The 24,944-nt window shown below is 35.7% G+C and overlaps 1 protein-coding gene and 1 long non-coding RNA gene across 5 annotated transcripts in view; one reads left to right on the top strand and one right to left on the bottom strand.

Annotated features, from left to right (window-relative positions):
• Positions 1-24,944, top strand: part of RANBP17 (RAN binding protein 17) — a 324,083-nt gene that overhangs the window by 167,774 nt on the left and 131,365 nt on the right. The window lies entirely within an intron of this gene.
• LOC146395630 (uncharacterized) lies at positions 16,119-23,867 on the bottom strand. The gene is made up of 2 exons (XR_014830873.1): positions 16,730-23,867; positions 16,119-16,283 (listed from the first exon to the last, which is right to left on the bottom strand). It is a non-coding gene; the product is annotated as an uncharacterized LOC146395630 (long non-coding RNA).

The following is a 24,944-nucleotide window of genomic DNA, read 5'->3' as shown; positions in this document are numbered from 1 at the left end:
TGATACTTTAAGGAGAGAGACTAAGTGTTGGTATATTTATTAACTTGTTTTTGCCTGTCTTTGTCCAAAAAAGAATTTGAAGCAGAGGTCACTAATGAAGTCATTGACTCATTATTATATTATTATTGGCAAGAAGGTGTTATTATTGGCAAGAGGAATGAAGTGAAAGGAAGCCTGAGGAGGAAAATATTTTGTAAAGATGTTGAATTAGTTTGCTGCATAGGCAGCAAATATTTAGGAGGCACATCCTCAGAGACGGAATTAAATGTGCAAATTGGATTGTTACTGTTGGCAAATAGGAGTGATTTTTAAAAGAGAATAATATACTATAGATCTGGAGAAATATTTTCTATGAAATGAAAAGAGAAAAGTTAGAATGAGAAATTATGAATTAATTTCATTTTGAGTACTTAGCATAAGTGTGGCAACTTACAAGGGAAAAGTAATTTTAAGAAAATAATAATGTGGCCAGGATAGGGCCAGAATTTTGAGTTTGTAAAGAAGGGGCTAAGTTCTTACTAACCTTTTAAAAATCAGTGTTTACCTTAAAAGGCTAGTTTACCAACAACAACAGCAAAAGTGTGAGTGGAGGAGAGAGGGGAGGGATGTTTATGGGTTATTTCTGAGATCTAGTGAAAGTTCTAAGAATGTGGTAGAACTTTTAGAGGTTCATACTTTAGTACAAAAGGAATTATGATGGTTTTGGGATAATGTTTTGAAATGTTAATTATGACCATATAATTAAAGTTTGTGATTCGTGACCTCTTATTTTGTAAACTGATGTTTTATAAAAGAACTTTTGACTTTCTGCTTCAAGTTGCTGCTAAAGAAATTTCCCTTAGTGATTTTTCTAAATCTGGTGCTGAAATTGTTTCAGGCCATGAATAACCAACGGAGGGAAGAAATCGGAATCATGTTGCCTCCTTTTTTAGTTTCTCTCTGTGTTAAACAAACTAAGTCTCTGTGCTACTACTTCCTAGCTCTTTTTCTTAAAAGAAAAATTCCTTAGCTCTCTGAGCTTCAGTTATGTCTTAAAATGTGCACAGTAATACCTACTTCATAGGGTTGATGTGAGGATTGAGATAATATTCTTAGCACATTAATTGACACATAGAAAGTACTTGTTAGGAATTAGACATTTTTATTATTGTTGGTGTTGTTATTGTGATTATTATTACAACTGTTCTTATTATCATCATTGGATACACTAATTTTCCCCCAGTGGTCTAATAAATCAAAGAAAAATCACTAAGAAATAATTATAGGGGATGTGTGTATATAAGTGGTGTCCATGTGTTATATTTTATAGGTTAATAAGCTTTGCTTCTTAGCATGTTGTGAATATCTTTAAAACTCTTGAAGAGGAAAGAAATATTTTCATTATTTGAAAACATAACATCCCTCTATTTTATATCTCTGAATAACAAAAACCTGTATGTACTGTTTAGAATCATTCTCTTGAAATGATAGCCTGAAAAAGAAACCAAGGTTCTCTGCAGTAAGCCATTCTGAGATTGAAGATATCATTGGAAAAAAAAAATGTAATTAAGGTTGACCATAAATTCTTATATTTCTCTGTATTTTATCTACTAAGTGGCCACTCCTGCATGTTGCCCTTTAGGTGGTCAATTGAGGCATATTAGTAGGCTGGGTGAGCAAACTTTAAGCAGATCTAATTGAGCTCCTAGAGAAAGTGGTTGACCAATGGTTTTGAATACTCAGGCATTCACATCTTGAATGCCTGTTGAGGACCAAACCTATTGTGAAATCATCATTATCCTTAAGAATCTTGTATTTAATGATGAGACTGGCAAGAAACAGTACCGAAAAGTAAAGCTGTGTCTGAAGTGATGATAGGGCTGTAGCAGCCCCCAGGAGGGACATCTTCCTTGGGCTTGAGGAGAGCAGGGCAGGGGAGAGAGGAGCCAGAGGACTTCATGATGATTAAGTAGTATTTGGGCTCTAAGGCCGAATGGGAGGTGGCTGGATAGGAAGGTGGTGAGGGCCCGGAGGGGATAAATTTTCCAGGTTGAGGGAGCAACTCACTTGGGGAACTATTAGAGAGTGGAGTGAAGATGGAGACACAGGGCACGAAGGAAGAAATGAAATTTTTCTTCTGTGGCCTTGGAAGATTTGGTTTGTGAAAGAGCAATTCAAAGGAGGAAATGATTAAAATAGTATTCATGAAAGTTCCTGTCATAGCTCAGCAGTTAACAAACCCAACTAGGATCCATGAGCATGCAGGTTTGATCCCTGGCCTCCATCCAGCATTGGCATGAGCTGTGGTGTAGCTTGCAAATGCAGCTTGGATCCCACGTTGCTGTGGCTGTGGCGTAGGCCAGCAGCTGTAGCTCTGACTCGACCCCTAGGAACTTCCATTTGCTGCAAGCATGGCCCTAAGGAGAAAAAAAAATAGTATTCACTAAACTATTTTATTCTGTTGACTTGATCAATCAGTTTCAGTAAAAATGCTTCCTTTTGGGCATGGATTTGTTTTTATTGTTACACTTTTATAGTATGGAAAGTATTTTCATAATTCTCATGTGGTTCTCAGTACTGGCTCTACAGTATAATCATATGAGGAATTTTTTAATACCAACGTAGATTTGCTATAAAATATTCCAATAGAAATTTTTAAATGTTGGGGGGATGAGGAATAGATTGTATGAGACTAGCAAATTATTGATAGTCATTGAAGCTTGGTAATGGGTATCTGGGGTTCATTATAGTATTAATTATATTTGTACTTTTGACTGTTTCCATACAAAGAAGTTTTAAATGTAAATGTAGAAGTTTTTTCAATAACCACCACCAAAAAAAAGTGCATGTGTGTGGGTCCCTCCATAAACTAAAAAATGGGAATTTCTTGGGGTAGGACCAAGATGTCTTTTTTTTTTTTAAGTGTGGTTGATTTATAGTATTGGGTTAGTTTCACGTGTACAGCTAAGTGACTCAGTTTTATACATGTAAATATATATGTTATACGTATGTATTCTTTTTAAAAATTCTTTTCCATTATAGGTTATTACAAGGTGTTGAATATAGTTCTCTGTGCTACACAGCAAATCCTTGTTGTTTATCTGTTTTGTATATAATAGTGTGTGTACGTTAATCTCACACTCCTAATTTATCCTGCCCCCCTACTTCCCCTTTGATAACCTTAAGTTTGCTTTCTATGTCTGTCAGTTTGTTTCTGTTTTTTTATATAGATTCATTTGTATTATTTTTTAGATCCCATGTATAAGTGATATCATATAATATTTGTCTTTCTCTGACTTAGTGTGATCTCCCTAGGTCCGTCTGTGTTGCTACAAATGGCATTTTTATATTCTTTTATTTATTTTTTTTAAGTTCAGTGCGATCCTAGTATATAGCTGTGGTTGAAAACCTCTTCTCTGTGAGATAAACTAAGCAGGAATTATTGTCCTTCTTTTACAGGTAGAGAAACTGAGACCCAAAGTGGTTTAATGTTTTGTTAAAAGGCCACATAGATAGTAAAGAACACAGCCATTACGTTGTCAGCCTCATGTATTCTAGTGCTCGTTTTATTACCTCACTCTGCTTCTACATTGCCCGTTAAAGGAATGATTTCGTTGCTTATAATTGTCATATTATCTGTTCAGAACCTGTGCTGTATTACAGGTATCTTAGTTCCTACCACTCTGTTTTCGAACACACTAGTTCCTCTTCTTTTTCTGAAAGTGAGCATTGGGTGCAAGCAGTGAAGGTTGCTAAGTTGGTTTTATTTGTGACTGGATGCTCATAATTCAGCCTGCTATTTTCCTTTTTTTTTTTGCCTGTAAATAGGGGGACAGTGAAGTACCTCTTGGAAAGAAAAGATGCTGATATTTTTCTAACACTCTGTGCATGGCAGCAGTAAATCTACATGCAAATTAAAGATTTTGGTGGCAAATGATAACTCTCATCATCACTCTAATCGTGTCTTAACTTTCCTGGGTATTGTTAATTCATAATGTAGTTTGAATTGACTTACCACTATTGATTTCTATATTCATTAGAATGAAAGGGGAAATCTTGCCTTTGCAAAGGAAATAGTTATCATACACTTTTTTTCTCAGAGAATAAAAAGGCTGGGTGAGATATAAACTGTGAGAGTGACAGTTAAATTGATATGGTGAAGGTTCCTGCTTACTTGCTACATCGATGTTAGAGGTTCCAGTCACTTGTCAGTATGCTCCTATAATACACGCAGTACGTCTTCATTAGGAAGGCATAAAGCAATCAGTTTCAGGTTTCCGGATGAGCCTGTGGCCAGGCCATAATTAACCTTTTGAACTTGGAATTGTACCAGAATGTGCTATTGGCTTAGGTTATCAATTATGGTCAGAGTCAATTGATACCTACTCAAAGAACACTTATTGGTGATGGATATTATAATTTACTCATCTTTCCATTGTTTGATTAAAAAATCAAGTTGTCATAGCAAATTATTCCATTTTTTACATTTAGAGAGAGAACTTTTTGTAAGCCAGATGCTTTACCAAACAAAAACTGATGTTAGTAACAGTTTGGATTTTCGTGGCTTCAGTTTGCTTTTTGGTCCCAATTTTATACAATTTCTTTTTTTTGTTTGTTTACAACTTTTGGCTGTTATAATTTTTTTTTCCCACTGTACAGCAAGGGGGTCAGATTATCCTTACATGTATACATTACAATTACAGTTTTTCCCCCACCCTTTCTTCTGTTGCAACATGAGTATCTAGACATAGTTCTCAATGCTATTCAGCAGGATCTCCTTGTAAATCTATTCTAAGTTGTGCAATTTCTTGAGTATAAAGCAGTATAACTACTAAGGGAGATTTTTTAAATTACATGATATGTCAAATCATAATAGGAAGGATGCATAGATTAGCATATCATCATACATTAAGCATACATTTAAACAATTACAGTTCAGGTGCAATCATGTTAAGTTTTTTTGCATCATGCTTCTTTTTCAATATCTCATGAAAATCAAATAATTTTACTGGAAAAATGGCTGATGACAGTTTCACTTATTTTGGGAAAACTTAACAGAATGTTTGTTAATCACATAAAACGGAAAATACTATTTGCCAACCCACATCAAGGAAATGTTACTATTTTAATATATTTCAGATGGAATATTACAGTTTAAAAATAACTCCTCACATTAAAAAGCTATTTTCTTTTTAGCTATATTTCCATTTGTTATGTTATCTTTATTATCAGTTTTTAAAAGAATTTTCTATTGAAGTTACATGATCATGTTTTAGAAGTTATACTTCTAAAAAAGTTATACTTAGGTTTTACTTATACAATCACTGTTGTCTGTTATACTATACATGTTTTGAAATTATCTATGAATCTATCTTGAGAGAATTTATTTTTAAATTAATTATGGGCAGAAAAAAGCATTATGTGCAGAGGTGTTCATTGTAATAATTTATTTTTTTTTTGTCTTTTTGTCATTTCTTGGGCCGCTCCTGCAGCATATGGAGGTTCCCAGGCTAGGGGTCGAAACAGAGCTGTAGCCGCCGGCCTACACCACAGCTACAGCAACGCTGGATCCGAGCCACGTTTGCAACCTACATCACAGCTCACGGCAACGCCGGATCCTTAACCCACTGAGCAAGGACAGGGACCGAACCTGCAGCCTCATGGTTCCTAGTCGGATTCGTTAACCACTGTACCACGACAGGAACTCCTGTAATAATTTTATAATAGTGGGAAATTGAGAACAGCATAAATGTCTAATGCTAAGATATTGGTTGAGTACATTGTATACATCAGTTTGAAGAATTAACATAATCATAAGGTAGAAATTTTAATATTCTGAGAAAATAGGTATGTTATTTTGAATTTTTTTAATAGACTAAAAAATTGTATACCCAAGGTAATAGAAAGGCCATTTTATACTGGAAAGAAATGTACTAAAATGTGAGTAGTGGCTTCCTTGAGGTGGTAGTAGTACACGGCTTTTTTCTTATTTATATATTTTATTGTATAAAATATATATAACAATATTTATATAAATTATATTTAAAAGTAAATTATATTTTTCCAAGTAGTACTATTTCTGAACAGTATCACTCTTATTCTCAGAAAAATAGTTTAAAAATTAATTCCAGGTTACTAAAATTATTGTTTTTCTAATCTCAGTTCAGCAGCAGTACAACATAGTATGGTTCAAATTCCAGCTCCCTTGTTTTTGAGCTGTGTGACTTTGAGCAGTATGCTTTTGTAGACTGCTTCATGCTTCAATGTCCTCATCTAGAAAATGGGGATAATGAAGTACTTATCTTACAGGGTTGTTTTGAAGATTAAATTGGTTCCTATATGTGAAGTTACACAAAGTAAACACATAATCTTCTGGGTACAGACCCTCTAGTGCTATCCACACAGCCTGTGCTTTCTACTAGCTGTGCACCTGCTCTTTAGCTTTCGTATCTGTCTTCCTTCTGTATTTCTCTACTTACCTATGTCTCATGGGCTCTTTCAAGCTCATCGTCTCTAAGATTTAACCATTCACCTTCTCCCCAGACATTTCCCGCTCCCGCTAGAGAATGTCGTCCTCATCTCAGTTCCAGTTCGGAAGACGTGCGGGTCATTTGGACTCCTTCTCCCTTCCTAAATTCTCTTGAATAGTTCTGCTGTCTTTCCTTTCCCTTCTACCACATTCAGACCATCTGTATTTTTCATCTACTAACTCTGGTCTTGACTTTCCCATCCCCAGACATCCTAGACAAAGCTGCTGGGGCATTCTTTCTGAAGTGTCAGTTTCCAGTAAGTCCTCATGCTTTCAAGGTGAAATCAGTCACCCAGAGACCTAATCCTGCCTCTGGACCATATTCAGTCCACTTCACACTGGCTTCCCTGAATTATTTGCAATTCTTTGAACATGCGGTGCTCCTTCAGTACTTTCGTGCCCTCACATATATGCTTTCCTTTCTATGGAATGCTGTCCAACCTTCTGTGATAACTCTGTGGATTAGATATTCCTCCAGACTGACTTATTAGCATATGGCACAAATCAGTAAAAGTTTTTGATCACACTCTGTTAATTGTCTGTGTCCTTGTCTCTGATCCCCTTTAGCTTGGGAGCCCCTTACATTCAGGGACCATGACTTAACTCATCTCTGTGTATCTAGTGCCTAGAAAAATGGCAGTCACCCAGTAAACTCTGAACGAAGGAGTAAACCTGATGGAAAAAAAAAATAGCAAGTTATAGGTGATGAATAATGTTTCTTATAAAATAATACCTGTTATTGGTTATTCTCCTGTTCTTAATGTACATAGCAGAGCCACCTTGTCCCACCATCACACCATCACTATTCTGCTAATAATTTGTCTTAAAAAGAATCCTTCTTGGTACAATAATCTCTTAAGTCCAGCCATATTGCTGCAAGTGGCATTATTTCATTCTTTGTCATGGCTGAGCAGTATTCCATTTTGTATATATACCGTATCTTCTTTATCCAGTCCTTCGTCAGTGAACATTTAGGTCGCTTCCAAGTCTTGGCTGTTGTAAATAGTGCTGCAGTGAACACTGGGGTGCATATATCTTTCTGAATTAAAGTTTTCTCTGAATATGTGCCCAGGAGTGGGATTGCTAGTAACTATTTTTAGTTTTTTAAGGAACCTCCATACTTTTCATCATAGTGGCTGCACCAGTTTCCATTCCCACCAACAGTTTCTTTTCCTCCACGCCCTCTCTAGCATTTATTATTTGTGGACTATATATACATGTAAAATTACTTTTGTTTGTTTTTTTTTCATTAAAGCTGGTTTACAGTGTTCTGTCAATTTTCTACTGTACATCATGGTGACCCAGTTACATATACATGTATACACTCTTTTTTTCTCACATTATCATGCTCCATCATAAGTGACCAGAGATAGTTCCCAGTGCTATACAGCTGGATCTCAATAGACATTTCTCCAAAGAAGACATATAGATGGCCAACAAGCACATTAAAAAATGCTCAACATCACTGATTATTAGAGAAATGCAAATCAAAACTACCACGAGACACCACCTCACACCAGTCAGAATGGCCATCATTATTCGTGGACTTTTTAATGATAGGCATTCTGACTGGTGTGAGGTGACGTACCTCATTGTAGTTTTGACTTGCATTTCTCCAATAGTTAACAATGTTGAGTATCTTTTCATGTGCCTTTTGGCCATCTGTATGCCTTCTTATTAACATAAATGGACCTAGAGATTATCATACTAAGTGAAGAAGGTCAGATAGGGAAAGACAAACATCATATGACATCATTTATATGTAGAGTCAAAAATATGGTACGAATGGACTTATTTATAAAACAGAAAACAGACTCACAGACATAGGAAACAAACCTATGGTTACCAAAAGGGAAAAGGCATGGGGGAATGATAATTAGGAGTTTAGGATTCTGAAGATACAAATTACTATATGAATAATAGATAAACAACAGGATCCTACTGTAAAAGCCCCAGAAACTATATTCAGTATCCTATAATAAACCATAATAGAAAAGAATTTTAAAAAAGAATATATATATAACTGAAGATGTATATATATCACTTTGCTGTACATCAGAAAGTAACACAACATTGTAAGTCAGCCGTACTTTAATTTTTTTAAAAAAGTCATTCTTCTACTTAAAAGAGACACATGCTCCCGCATGTTCATTGCAGCACTATTCACAGTAGCCAGGACATGGAAACAACCCAAATGTCCATCAACAGATGATTGGATTCGGAAGATGTGGTATATATATACAATGGAATACTACTCAGCCACAAAAAAGAATGAAATAACGCCATTTGCAGCAACATGGATGGAACTAGAGACTCTCATACTGAGTGAAATGAGTCAGAAATACAAAGACAAATACCATATGATATCACTTATAACTGGAATCTAATATCTAGCAGAAATGAACATCTCCACAGAAAAGAAAATCACGGACTTGGAAAATAAACTTGTGGCTGCCCGACAGGAGAGGGAGGGAGTGGGAGGGATCAGGAGCTTGGGGTTATTAGATACAACTTAGAATAGATTTACAAGGAGATCCTGCTGAGTAGCATTGAGAACTATGTCCAGATACTCATAGTGCAACAGAACAAAGGGTGGGGGGGGGGGAAATGTATACATGTAAGGATAACTTGATCCCCATGCTGTACAGCGGGAAAAAATAAATTTAAAAAAAAAAGTCATTCTTGCCTCTTTGTTCATAATTGTGAACCACGATGCAAACACTGACTTAGAAAAGTTACTCATGTAATACTTGCTTAGTAGGAATAATGGTCATCTTCAAAGGATCACTCTTCTCCAAAACAAAGCTAAAGTCAAAATCATGCCTTACACTGATGCTTCTTCACCATATCTGTCATTCTGTGTTTCTTTTTTTATGAGTCTGGTGATAATATATAAGCCTCTTTCTAAAGAGTCTGTGTTGCCAAAACAGTATTGGCCCTTGTTGGTGACCGGCTTTGCTGCATGATATCCTGCATTAACATGATGCAGTTTTGCTTTCTTTTTTACTTCCTTTGGATTGGATACAGTTTGCCATCTTCATCCTGTAAACATGTGTTGAATATAGTGTACAAGGAATTAGATGAAACTCCAGGAAAATATTTAGGATTATTGTAAGAAACAGTAGGAAAAATATGCTAGCTATGCAACCGCAAGCAAAGGTGTATAACTCACTTGCATCTTAGTTTCCCCTTTGTAAAATCCCTACTTCTCAAAACAGTGGCTGACAGAGTAGATATTTAATAAAAGCAGGTTCCCTTTCTTCCTTGCTACTTTCCCCCCATGGCATATGTATAGTATAATTCTTATAAAGGAGCCCAACCAAACTGTAGGTTGCAAATAGACCTGAAGATGTATCATGATACTCTCATTCTCCATACTTAAACAGTCACTACACATTGTCTCCCCTTCAGGATGATCACACATCTTTTCCCAAACTACAGATAGTTAGTTGTTTAAAATTTAAGCGTTCACAGCAGTCATTACCCATTCTAACGCTCTTGTGAAATAAATTGTGTTTCTGTTGGAATATACGTGTGTTCATTGCATATGGGCAATTCTTTTTTCACTCATTTATTTTTTTCACAAATATTTGAGCATCTTCTGTGTTCCAAGTATTTTCCAGATTGTGATAGGCATTAATATCACACTGGTAAAAGGCTGGACTCAGAAAATTTTAATGGCTGGACTCAGCAAACACTTATTTTAAAGCAACAGATTTTTTAATGATAGTTATTTTGTTATTACTTAAAGTCACTACTTTTGGTGTGAGTTAATCTCATTTATTTCAAACAATAGTTCCTCCAAAATAGGCATTATTATTAACCTTCTTCTGCAAATGAGGAAGTTGAGACCCAAAGAAGTTAAGTGATATCCCCAAGTTTACATAGCAAATAAGAAGAGGAACTGGGATTCAGACCCAGCAATTCTCAGTCTAGAACCTGTGGCTTTAGCCTCCATGCAAACAGGTCTCAAAATGTGGTCCAGGGACTCCTGGAGATCCTGAGATCCTTTCAGAGGTTCACTGAGGTCAAACTAATTTCAAAATGATAGTAGCACAGTATTAAAACCTTTTCACTTTCATACTCTAATGAATGTATAGGGGAGTTTTCTAAAAGCTATGTCAGGTGATATTACAACAGATTGAAAACAGTAACCAACATAAAATTCAACTACTTCCACTTCAGTTAAGCCGGATATGAAAGAGATTTATAAAAATGTAAAACATTGCCACTCTTTTTACTAAATTTTTTGTTTTAGAAAATATAGCCTATGTTAATTCTATTGACATGTAATAGATTTATTATTTTTTCTAATCAAACATGGTAAATATCAATCAGTGTAACCCATATAAACAAAAGCTCTTTGGATTCTTCCTCAATAGTTTTAAAAAGTGTCAAAGAATCCAGAGACTGAAAAGTTTGAGAACTACTGTCCTCAACTGTTACCCCATATTTTAGAACCTTTCTTTTAGTATACCTTTTGGCTCTTTCAAGTTGACTTCCCAATTTCAGAAAATCCTACAATCCTGTTCAAGAATAATACTTTCGTATAAGTTGTCCAAATCATTAGCAGTGTTTGAGATCTTTGTTTATTCTTTGAGCCTGATTGCCTTCTCAAACAGCTTACAGAACAAAGTACCAGAATATCATGATTCTAGTGTACTTGAGTCAAATTTCCAAGGTTAGCTTATATGAATTACATAGAAATAATTACATTATAATTAAAGTAGATTGTGTTTGAATGTTTAAACCTTAAATTTTAGTATATGACTTGTATTGCAACTATATCACCACCTTCAGAAGTTATCCAACCACAAAAAAGCAATTATCTCCTTTTTTATCTTATATAATGAAATTGCTGAGTGTTTTATATAAGATTTATCTATCCTGTATTTTCCAGCCTTTTAGAAGCCTGGTGGAGTACAGACATACTAAATGGTTTCCCAAAGAACTCTTTATTTCTTTCATTTAGCAGTTATTAAGCATATTACCAAACCCTTTGTTTAAGTATGGGGGAAAGGCTAGCTAGTCTTGTTTCTTAACTTAGGTGGATGAGATAGAAAAGAAAACAAACGAAAAGTATTTTTGCCAGACCTGGTGTAAAACTTCTCAAAAATATCATCTTTTTTCATTCTTCACTGATTTTATGTGAATTAAAGGTTGTAGCCTATTTTATATGGATATAGTTTAATCATTAATAAAATCTTACTTCCACCATGAAATAGAAATTGAGATCTAATACAATGCTAACGTATTTTCAAACAATGATTAAATATTCTTTAATCTCCCTTGGAATGCAATGAGATAAAATTGCCTACTTTATTTGTAAAATGGACCAGGAAAATGTTTGCTAGAAGACAGAGTTGATTGCCAAGTTGAGTTCTAATGACGTATAGTCATGAAAGAGAACGAAAACCTAAATATCCCAGAAAGTTGAAAAACATTTAGGTGTAAATTTTTAACACCCATGTATTATAGCAAATATCCCATTTATGCTTGGGGAAGTGGTTTCAGTTTTAATTTTTGCATTTAGGAATGTTTTTATGAGTCTACCTTACTTATATACCTAGTGCTCAACCTAACAGTATTCCAACAAACATCACTAGTGTTTCATGGTCGGAGGGACTTAAGACGCCTTTATAGCAAATATCATTCACCTGAACATGGGGGGCAGTTTGTCTAGGAACAAAATTCAAAATACTTTAAAACCTGATACTTTTTTACTATTACAGATTTTATTCAAATGAAATGAGAGCTAAGACTAGCTAACACTTTTTAGGTACGAAGTGTCAAGCAAAGCTAAGACAGCATCTGAACCGTGATATTATCATCCAGATTATACAGAGTTTCTAGAGCCCAGTAAAAATGAAGAAGAACAGAGGTACATTTTAATGAAATTGTGGCTTTAATATGAAGTTTTTGGGTTTTTGTTTTTTAGTTTTTGGGTTTTTTTGTTTTGTTTTTTTTTTTGTTTTGTTTTTTGTTTTGTTTTTGCTTTTTAGGGCTGTACCCGCAGCAAATGGAATTTCTCTGGCTAGGGGTTAAATCAGAGCTACAGCTGCTGGCCTACAGCACAGCCACAGCAACACTGGATCTGAGCCACATCTGCAACCTACACCACAGCTCACAGCAGTGCTGTATCCCCAACCCACTAAGCGAGGCCAGGGATCGAACCTGCATCCTCATAGATGCTAGTCAGATTCGTTTCCACTGAGCCACGACAGGAACTTCTAATATGAATTTTTTTAATGCCATGAGAATTGATAATTTCACTAACTTCTTAAAAAGAGAATTAAAAGCAAGTACACTTAAAATTTCTTAGTTTGGTGTTACTGTTCATTACAGGAGAAGAGATATAGTTAGAAAAGTATTCCATATTATATTGCTAAGTTGGGGGAAATTTTTGTAAAATAGAACATTTGTTGTCTGTAACACCCCAGCTACAACTGAAAGAAAGCTCATTAAAACCTTGATTAATGAAGATAATGTTACCCCCCCACCCCCGCTGTGGAATAAGTGCAAGTTCTCCCCCATCCCCTCTGCTAAGACAGACTTGGAGAGTATCTGAAGTGAGTTGAGAACTTTATGTTTATCAAATGGTAGAAGGAGGGGGAGAAGTGTGACAAGTCTGAGAATGATAAGGTGACACTGATATAATGGCCAGAGTGGATTCCAGTCCTGAACACTGTCACTGGTCCATGAATTTTAAGAAAAACTTTGAATGTAATTGCAAGGATTAAAACTCTGCCTTCTAACCTCATAAATATAACAATGAACATCATATTTGCTAACTTATTCTTTCAACAGATATTTATTGAGTCTTTAATTCGCCCTAGCCCTGCCTTCAGTGAGTTGCTAATCCGCTTTGATGAGATTAGATTCTTACACTAGTGGATAAAGTCTTTGTCTCTCTATCCCACTTCTCTAGTAAAAGCCTTTCCTGTGTCATAGAAGTTTGTTTTGTTTTTTAATCACTGACCGCATGGTGATGGGAAGAGGGAAGAATGGATGGAGAAACATAGAGCTACAAACCTCACAGGCCTTGTTTCTGAAAAGCAATGAAAATGAAAATGCAATTTTATCCATCTCACCTCTGAAATTACAGTGTAAGTCAATAGGAATCAATTCATAACAATTCTCTTGCCCCACGTTTCTTGCAAAGGTGAGATATAGCTCTGCTTGTGCCTGACTCGTATAGCTGGGTTATAATTAAGGGAAATTATGTGGGCTTTTAACGTGGAGGACAGTTTCCCTTTGTTCTGCTTCCACTTTCTCTTGCCCCAAACCTTGCCTGGATCTCCACCAGTTACTTCAGTCTGGCACCGCCTTTGTGCCCATAGCACCACCTAGGGGTCAGGGGAGGTGATGGCGAGCAGTGATTCTGTGCCTGGGATTCACCAAAGTGTCCAGCGTTAGTGCTTTCAGAACTCTTCTCCCCATTTCCAGTTAGCAATTCTGAAAAATTATGTCGGAAATAAATGGGTATGAGATCTGTAGAGTTCTCTCCTCATGGCAACCTAAGAAAGAAAGTTTACACTCATGGCAAAAGACAGTATTATTCAGTGAACAGTATCATACAAGCTTTATTCCAAACTGACCTGGGTTCAGATCCACCATCTGGGCTGGTAGGATTTTTTCTATTATAATGTGTAAAGTGCTTGGGACATAATAAGCCCCTAAAAGTGAATCATATCTTTATGTTTCAGCAGCATCATATAGATAGAATTAGATGGAGCCCCCAAAAAGGTCAGATTCTACAAAAATAATGAAAACTGTTTTATGCAACATGAAGAAAATGAATATTGTGTATCTGCTGCCAGAGCTCTACTTTTCAAAAGAAAACTCATACTATGGTGTATATCTACATCAGGAAAGGACTTAAAATCACATTAATGAGTATTCTGGTTTCAAGATAGTGGAACTATATCATCTTCAAAGTAAAACTGACTGAGGTTGTAACATGTAATTAAATCGCACTTTGCTCAAGAGCATTAAAACAATTCTTGTGACACTTACCGCCATCACTTGTCGCCTATCAAAACACAAAAAGTCAACAAGAAACATAATTCCCTTCTTAGAATAAGTACAAGAGAATCTGCAAACAGATTATAAGAAAATGTCTTTCATTTTCATTTTCTTTGGAAATTGCACATTTCTTCCTGAATACACCACAATTTTTTTCTTTTCTTTCTATTTTTATGCTGAATCAAAATACTTTAAAATGCTTTGAATGAAAAACACCATTTTATCTCTTAAACATATCTTGTCCTTTTTATAAGAACTGATTTGGGAATACAAATATATCATCATAAGCAACTGTTACCTTGGCACAATTATATTACAAGTTATGTTGTGAAGATGGAAAGCCAGCTTCCCTTCTAGCCATTCCTTTTGTTGAGTGGACATTAGCATTCTGATACCATTTTATTTATAATGAAGAGACAGTATGCATGTTTTTATTCATACATCTTTTTTGAGAAATCTGTACTATTTCGTGTGTTTTTAGACTTTCATCTCCAAAATCTTTTTGCTAACTCCACTGGTTATAAGGGCTTGCAGATTTCAGTTATACAGTCTTGGGTTCAAACAAAGTTCTACTGCCTAGTAGCTTTCTCAGTTTTCTTGTTTTGAAAGTTAGAATAATACTACTTAATTCACAAGACTATTGTAGGGATTAAAGGAGGTTACACAGAATAAACTCTCAAAAATATTAGGTCTTTTTCCTTATAAAATAAAGCATTCCTCTTAAAAAATATTATGTCTTTTTTTTTCTTGATCACCTTTACCCATCTTACCCACCTCCCCCCAAACCTGTCCCTTACCTCTGGCAACCACCAGTTTGCTCTCTATATCTATGAGTTTGGGTTTTTTGGTTTGAGATTCCATATATATGTCAGACAGAAAAAGACAAATACTCTATGATCAATCCACTTTAGATTCTTATACTAGTGGATTGATCATGGAGTATTTGTCTTTTTCTGTCTGATTTACTTCACTTAGCAGAGTGCCCACAAAAGTTCATCCATGTTGTAGCAAATGGCAGGGTCTCCTTGCTATGGCTGAATAATATTCCACTGTATGTATATACCACATTTTCTTTATCCATTCATCTGTTTATGAGCAGTTAGGTTGTTTCCATGTCAGCTATTGTAAATACTAGTGCAATGAACATTGGAGTGCATATATCTCTTCAAGTTAGTGTCTTTGTTTTCTTCAAAGAGCTATCCAGAAGTAGAATAGCTGGGTTGTATGGTAGTTCTATTTTTAATTTTTTTAGGAACCTCCATAGCAGCTGCACCAATGTACATTCCACCAGCAGTGCACGACAAACACAGTAGTGCACCTTTTTTCTACATCCTCACCAATACTTGTTATTTTTTGTCTTTGTTGATAATAGTAATTCTAATAAGTGTAAAATGACACCCCAGTGTGGTTTTGATTTGCACTTACCTGTTGATGAGTGATTTTGAGCACCTTTTCACGTGCCCGTTGGACATTTATATGTCTTCTTCAGAAAAATGTCTATTCAGATCCTCTGACATTTTTTTTTTTTTTTTTTTTTTTTTTTTTTTTTTTTGTCTTTTTGCTATCTCTTGGGCCGCTCCCGCGGCATATGGAGGTTCCCAGGCTAGGGGTTGAATCGGAGCCATAGCCACCGGCCTACGCCAGAGCCACAGCAACGCGGGATCCGAGCCGCGTCTGCAACCTACACCACAACTCACGGCAACGCCGGATCGTTAACCCACTGAGCAAGGGCAGGGATCGAACCCGCAACCTCATGGTTCTTAGTCGGATTCGTTAACCACTGCGCCACGACGGGAACTCCCTCTGACATTTTTTAGTTAGATTGTCTGACCTTATTTGCTAGTGATTTGTATAAACTCTTTATATGTATTAGATATTAATCCCTTATCAGATAAAAGATTTGCAGATATTTTCTCCCATTCTGTAAGTTGCCTTTTCATTTTATAGATCGCTCCTTTAAATGATGCTAGGCTTTTTTTTTTTTTTTTTTTTTTTTTTGTCTTTTTGCCATTTCTTGAGCTGCTCCCGCCGCATATGGAGGTTCCCAGGCTAGGCGTCTAATCGGAGCTATAGCCGCCAGCCTACGCCAGAGCCATAGCAACGTGGGATCCGAGCCACATCTGCGACCTACACCACAGCTCACGGCAACGCTGGATCCTTAACCCACTGAGCAAGGGCAGGTATTGAACCCGCAACCTCATGGTTCCTAGTCGGATTCGTTAACCACTGCGCCATGATGGGAACTCCTGATGCTAGGCATTTGAAGTGATTCTAATTTGTGTCTACTACCATTGTTTTCCAGATCCGGGAATGGCTTCAAAATAATATTCCTTTAAATGGGATAATGTTAATTTATTTAGTTCACTGCTACTGTATATATTGTGCATGTACAGCTTGGGAAAATGTGCTGTTTTTGCAGTCCATTCATCCAGATGGTTTATGAATCAAAAGCAGAGGTCTATCATGTTCTGAGATCTTGTAATTATTGCAAAAGAAAGTAGCCATTTATTAGGCAAGAATTGTCTACAGTGTCTGTAAGAGTAAACAGACCCACTCATAAGAATGAGTGTTGCCTTCAAATTTGTACTGAAGTATGCTGAAAAACATGTACACTATAGCTGTGATAATGAGCAGTACAGTAGATAGAGGTGATTTATGATACCTGTTTCTGACAACTCTAGTGCTGAGATTCCCAGGGTATCTGATCATGGCATTAGCATGCTGACAGCTCAGCATTTAGAACATTATGGTAATTTATCCTGCCTATGCTGTCACCTGCACTGTCAGAGTTTCTTTTTAATGATGGTATAACTATTTTGTTTGTTTGTACTGCATTCTTTTCATTTGGCTAATGCTTTCTCATTAGATTGAACCTAGTAAATGAGAGTAATTAAGTGCTTCCTATAGCTCAGATGCAATGATTAAGTTGCAGAGCTGCTACTGATTATGTTTTGTCATTTATCTCTATTAATCTGAGAATAATCCAGATGATAAACACATGTAATTTTTTGCTAATGTTCAATAGATGAAATTTATAGTTTCTCAATGGAGCCAAGCAGTAAGTGTATATTCATATATAAATAGTAAGTTGTTACATGTGAACTTGCTGTAAATCAGCATATAAATTACAACTAGAGTTAATAAAAAAGGAAAGATAGTTTTAATCATCACACCGAATATACTTTTTTCTGAAATGCCCTTCTTTATCCCAAAAAAAGAAAGAGAGAGAGAGAGAAAGCAGGCTTAAATCCTTATTATAGACCAGGTTATTTCTAACTTCTACTTCCTTTGAGTTATATGCTGGGGAAAGACTAAAATTTGTTTTAATATAGTGGATTTGAAGTTCTTTAGCTCACACAATTCTGACAGTTTTTCAGCTCTTCTCATGCGCTCTGTATTTCTAAACAGTAATTATTCATAATAATTCTAGAAGAAAATGTTTCAACTAAATTGTTCATTAAATAACTCATGAAATTAATCAGTTTTTGCCTTTTAATAAATTAAGCTAAAATGTGGAAATAAGGTAGAGTTACATATATACTTTGAAAGATAAGATACAGTTACATATGTATTTTTATTTGTTTAAATATGGCAATATTTGCTAAAAGGAGATATATAGTTTTCATAATTCATTATTATTAATGTTATAATTAATTAATACTACCAGCTTTCTAAAGTTTCCATAAATACTACCAAATTAATATTTTGTTTGTAATTAGAAATAGTATATGCCAAATTCCTGCATTTTAGTATAATCATTTGCAAAAATTTATCCCTAACTCTTTACAGTTTATTTACAAAATTATAGCTCCAATAAGCTTGCAGATGTGCAAAGAGAAAACATTGTATTGTTTTTAGGAAATGAGGTTTTTGTGATGCTATTTTCATAAATGCTTTAAAAGATCATAGACTTACTTAATTTGTGAATATCTGTGTGTATTAGCTACCCCTAATCTTCAGTTCATATAAAGATAGTAGGGAAATTGACAGAAACCTAGTTCTTGTATTTAATATTTTGTGCTTAAATATATGACCAGGAATCTGGTTAGACTGTGTTTTATCAAACATTGGGTTAAGAACATCAACAATTCTTTTTTTTTTTTTAAAGAGCATTGTTGTCCTTGAGCTTTTAGCTTGTTCCTATGCATTGCAGAGCTTAACAACGCTCTCACAATTCTCTGAAGAAAAAGGTCTTTTAAGCATCCACACGCTTAATGCCTTTATTTACACATTTACATAATTTGCAGAATTTTGTTTTTTGAACAAATGATGTCACCTAAAAATAAATACCTGAAACGTTGGTGTTAGGCCTACTTCAGTCGAGTTAATTTTAACAGAATATTATCTTTTGGAGATAAAAAAAAAATGCATAAATTCTTAAATGCAATTTGATATTTTTAATGATTATTCATGTATTCTTTGGATTCCTTTTTAAAATAACAAATGATTTTTAAAAGGTGGGTCTAAACATAGAAGCTTTCCTTCCCTTTAGGTATAGAAATGTCTTCCACGCAAACTAGTTGGAAAGTGAGGCTGTCGTAAATATTGGGTGTTTAGTAAGTTCTCTAGCAGCATATTCAAATTATTTTCCTCACAATTTTAGAAGATTTAATATTTAGCCTAATAGAAATGTTCACCTTTTAGGGGTCAAATTTTCAATTTTATACTTAAGGCTAGATTGAATCAGATTATATATGTGTTGATGATTTGTTAACGTTAGTATAGCAGAAGGATCTGTGTTTTTGAGATTGTGGAAAATGTCTCTGATGGGCATTGCCGGTTAAGTAAAGGAACAAAAACGGAAAGCTCAAAAGTTTTCCTAACTCGGGCAGGGTTCCTTGGTAGTTATTTCATCAGATAAATCTTTCTATTTCCTCGGCACACTGACTTATTAGGATGAGTAATGGTGAGTATTAGGCCAGTGAAATGCTCTTCGAATGGTAAATTATAAAATAAAAAGCTCGAAAAGAATAAGCATTAAAAATCATGACAGTTTTCCTATCACTGTATACTGATTTTTTTTAAAGCAAAAATTGGATAATATTCAAGATGGATTGTTTACTAATTTGGAAAATGTTTCTTTTTTCATAAAAGATGGGAATGATGGTTTTGATCTAAAAATCTTTTCATTGAATTGAATGTATATTTAGTTCCATAATAGAAATTGAGTATCTATTTGCCCTTTCTGTGTCCCTGAATAGTTGATTCCTAAATGTCCTTTCTTTCTTAAGATTCTGGTTTTCAAAATTGTAATTCTTAATCACTCTCCACTCGCACCCCTTGTCCCTGAAACAAAGGAAAAAGTCTGTTTAAGTTGTTAATGTTAAAATCACAAGTTATAACTGTCCCTTTGTCCTCGGTTAAAAAATAATTATAAAAATAGAGTAAAGAGAAAATTCCTTTTTTCCCCTTGTTGGTCAGTTCTGTAGAAGTAATTTAAAATACCGTATATTGAATTCTTTGATCATTTCTCCTGGGTGGATAGGGAAAGAAGTCAAAGCTGAGGCAATTGCTTCTGGGCTCTCTTTCTGTGTGCCTGGTAAATGAAACACAAGGAACCTCACCAAACTACATGACTAATGGCAACCTCCAGTGCCGCCTGCAATCAAAGATTAATTTGCTTTATCAAGTTTAAAGAATACCGGGTGATAAATCATGTCAAAAAGAAATAATCAGTCAAAGGCTGATGTTCTTTTCTACATGTGAGGACAGGTGCTATGCATGTGAGGCATGCATTTGCCTTATACAGTTAATTTTGTTCTTGTGCATCTATGTTCATTTTAATTTCTATTTAGTTGATTCTTGAATCACACAGTTTCTCTCATTAAGATCAACTAATATTCCAGCTGAAAGGCCACAGGATTGTAGATCCAAAATAACATTCTTTCCCTTTAATTTGTATAAATATTTTCTCATGTGAGGATTCTTCATAAATGTTTACTTGTTTCAGGCATGAGTTAGCTAATGCCAAATGGGAAGTGAAATTATTTTTTCCTTGTCAAGATGCCAAGAATATTAACTGAGTGTTCGTATTTGTAATAGTGTCTGTATATAACATATCTACATATTTATATAAAATTTTCATATTCCTCAAATCTCCTCACTTTTTCTTTTTCCTTTTTTTAAAGAGAGAGCAAGCTGTCTCTTTAATTTTTGTCTCCTGGGTCCATAAATCAGGATCCATTTTAGGTAAGATTATATTATAAAGAGGTGGTCTTCCCAGCACTTGCAGCAAGTGCATTTTGAACAGTATCCAAAACCAATCTCGTGTTTTTTCAGAGACTGTAAGGACTCTTCTTAAAGTGAGACTCTGAGTATCATTTTAGAAGGGCTTTTTTATTTCCAGTTATAGTCATGTTCAACTAGAGTCTCTTTAAAATGTTTTGGTGTATATAGCTATGAATTACTTCCTACCCTAACACTCACTCTGCCTTGAGTGGCTAATTAGAAATTGAAATTATTTTCCCTTTGATGTATATAAAATAAAAATGTATCATAGGCTTGAAACTTGGAGCTGTGAGATTAAATAGTTTGAGCGGTTGTTGAAAGTCTTATTCCTGAAGTGACTATTCATTTTCTTTTTCCTCATGGTTTCTTAGTCTTTCTGTCTAGATTTTGACCCTTTTTCACTCCAATAAATTGTTGGCAGTGCAGAAAGACTTAAGGGTTTTGTTTTTCTTTTCTTTGGTCTCTGATTCCTAGTAATTAGTTTTAAATATTTATAAAGTTCCCTTCTTGACATAAGTAGTATCCTAAAGAGAAAATGTCTTGTCAGCTAAGCCTTTTAAAAACTTCTTTCTAAACTGAGTAGGAATTGAACTTGCCTGTAACATTTTTTACAAGAAAGTATTTATCACGATCTATTTTATATCTAAAATGAGATGATAAGACAAGGTAATGGAGAACCTTCTAATTTGAAAGAATTTTGTAACCTAGGACGTACCTATTTTGACTGATGTTAACTGAGTCACCAGTGATCACTAATAGTTTGTATAAAGCAGTCTATCCTCGTGAATTGCTGGTAGAATAAACTGCATAAGGAAGTAAAAATAGGTTTGGATTTGAAGACCGAACACTTCTACCTGAGGTCTGACTTCAGCATTTGTATAAAACCTGATAACTATTTGCTTCAGAGATGCAGTTGAGAGCCTTGTCCCATCATATTTCTTAGCAGTCCCTATATGAAACCACATGAAAGAAATTTCTTTTAAAACTTAGTACTAGGATATGATTCTGTTTGCTTAAGGAATGCATATATATTCTTCAAATAGATAATAAAGACTATAATATAATTTTTACTTTTTTTACTTTAGACATCTGGAAATTTGGCATCAACTTATGGCTCAACTATGCCATTGTGTAAAACCTTATAATCTGCTTTTTTCAATTTTTATCATTCTCCTCCCTCATCCCCCCCCCACACACTCACACACACATCTTCACCTTTATTTAACATTATATTATACCTGGTCCTCATGTTTCTTTCTCTCTTTTTTTTTCCCCTTTTTAGGGTGCACTCACGTCATTTGGAGGTTCCCAGACTAGGGGTTGAATCAGAGCTGCAGTCGCCGGCCTATGCCACAGCCTCAGCAAAGCCAGATCTGAGCTGTGTCTGTGACCGATACCACAACTCAGGACAACACGGGATCCCTGGCCCACGAGTGAGGCCAGGGATCGAACCTGCATCCTCATGGATACTAGTCAGGTTCATTTCCACTGAGCCACGACAGGAACTCCTCTCATGTTTCGTTTTAATTCCTCTTTTACTTTTTAATTTCTGGTTTTCCTATACATCACTCCAAATACCATGTATAATGAGTCACTGTGTAAATAAGTGAAATTGCCTTGACTCTGTCAATAAATATCCAAAGAATTCATTGCTTTTAGAGTTTCAGTATTCTCAGTTGTAAAATAAATCAATGAATCACAATGCTTCTGAGACCATTTTGGTGCAAATTCTAGGAGTGAAAACAGTAGGCTTCTAGTTTGCGTATGGGACTAGAGAAAGCAGGAAGGTACATCACTCCCACCCTTAAAACGACTGCACGTTTATAACTTTTCTTGAACCTGTCATAAACTGAGGTGAGAAGAGAGCATTGTCTGCTAGAAGAGAAGGAACATGAGTACTTTTTTACCTGAGACATGTACAGCAAATACCATTAAGAAGGATCGGGCTCTAGTTTAAAGAATTGATGGGAGGCATAGTGTGGGCTGGCAAGGGAAAGTGGAGCACCTAACAGCCTTAAATATATGGAGGATTTTGTGCCCTCTTGCAGGTTCTCTCTTCACATACCCCCCCAGGCAATCCCTCCTACCCAAAAAGATTGGAAAGAGTCCTGAGAAAGCATCCTTCAGGATTCAGGCCTAGATGAGGGGAATAACAGTGAAGGGGCACAGACCCCCACCTGAACCCTTCTCCTCTATTCCTTCCAACCCCCCCCACCAAAGTATTAATTTATATAGTAAGAAAGACAGTGAATGAAAACCCATCGCAGCTAACGTAAGGGAACACGGTGTGAGTGGCAGGTGGAGAAACAGCTCTGCCCAGCGCAGAGGACAGGAATGCGTGCCGGGCCCAGAACTACAGCTGGAAGAGCGGCAGGAGCGCTGAGAAGGTCACATCCCCATGACCGAGAACCACAGTGCCTGCCCGAGACTAAGACCTAATCGAAACAGCAGAGAACACTCCCCTCACCCCCATCACCAGACTGACAAGTGTCAGATAACAAGGAATAATGGAATATTGCTAGGAGCATTACAAGAACATTAAGATAGGTAATTCTAAGGCATAGCACAGAGGAGAAACCTAATGCTAAAAGTGAAACAGACATTGAGAAAATCCTTCTTTGAGAAGCAGCCCCTACTCTAAATAAAAGATATCGCTAGAGTAATTTGGAGCCTATGACATACTCTGGATAATTACATAACACAAGAACTCAGACTCAACCCAGCTCCTAACTCTTAAAGCTTCACACAAAAGGCCTAGCAGAAAGACACACACATCCAGGAGCAAAAACCACAAGAAGTCTTGACTTTCAACAAAACAAAGTTACAGGAAAGGAGAAAAAAGGAGTTCCCATCATGGCTCAGCAGAAACAAATATGACTAGCATCCATTAGGATTTAGGTTCGATTCCTGGCCTTGCTGAGTGGGTTAAGGATCTGGCACTGCCATGAGCTATGGTGTAGGTCACAGACGTGGCTGGGATCATGCATTGCTGTGACTGTGATGTAGGGCGACAGCTACAGCTCCAATTCGACCCCTAGCGCAAGAACCTCCATATGCTGCGAGTGCAGCCCTAAAAAGACAAAAAAAGAAAGAAAGAAAGAAAAAAGAAGCAACCCACTGCCAAGAGACAAAGCAAATAACAAAATCAGGCTCAGCTATGACACAAATGTTAAAACTGTATGAGGAATTTAAGATAACTATGATTAACATGTTAAAGATTCTAATGTTAAAAGTGGACGAGTAAGATCAGATGGGTGATTTCAGCAGAGTTGAATATTATAAAAAAGTTAAATAGAAGTGTTAAAAATGGAAAACTCAGAGATGAAGAATGCCTTTAAAGGCCTCATCCGTGCACTTGACACCCCACCAGGCAATCCCTCCTACCCAAAAAAATTGGAAAGAGTCCTGAGAAAGCATCCTTCAGGACACAGGCCTAGATGAGGGGAATAACAGTGAAGGGGCACAGACCCCCACCTGAACCCTTCTCTCCTATTCCCTCCAATAGGGAGGAATCAGTAAACTTGACAATAGGTCAAGAGAGATTACCCAAACTGAAACACCAATAGAAAAAAGAATGGAAAAAAATTTAAAGAACAAGCTATAGCTTTTGAATAGTTGTTCTTTTAATTTTTTCATGAGTAATACTATCAACCAACTTGACCTAGTTGACATTTATAGAACACTTCCTCTAACAAAAGTAGAATATACATTCTTTTCACAGGCGCATAGTTCAGTCGCTGAAATAGAGCAGAATTTGGGCCATAAAACAAAATGTTAACAAATTTAAAGGAATATAAATCTTGTAACGTCTGTTTTCAAACCATAAAAAAAATTAAACTTAATAAAAGAAAGATATCTGGAAAATTACCAAATATTTAGAAATAAAACAACCACTTCTAAGTAGTCCATGGATCGAAGAGGAGCTCTGAAGGTAAAATAAAAATATTTTAAACTGAATGAAAATGAAAGTGTAATCTAAAATATTGTGATTTGTGGGATACTGCTAAAGAAGTGTTTAGAGTGAAATTTATAGCGCTTAAGTGGCCATATTCGAAAAACAAGAAAGTGTTCAAATCAGTAATCTAGTTACAAGGGTTATTAGCACTTTTTCTGTCAAAGTCCAGATAGTAAATATTTTAGGCATTGAAAGCCATATATGGTCTCTGGCACATTTTGTTCTTCT

The sequence above is a fragment of the Sus scrofa genome, chromosome 16 (genome assembly GCF_054392235.1).
Source record: "Sus scrofa isolate SSC_HxYL_T2T_F1_AM1 chromosome 16, Sscrofa_HxYL_maternal_Yorkshire_Landrace_v2.0, whole genome shotgun sequence".
In the NCBI taxonomy this organism is placed as follows: domain Eukaryota; kingdom Metazoa; phylum Chordata; class Mammalia; order Artiodactyla; family Suidae; genus Sus; species Sus scrofa.
Note: the sequence above shows the minus strand (reverse complement) of the source record. Positions and strands in the feature narration are given on the sequence as shown.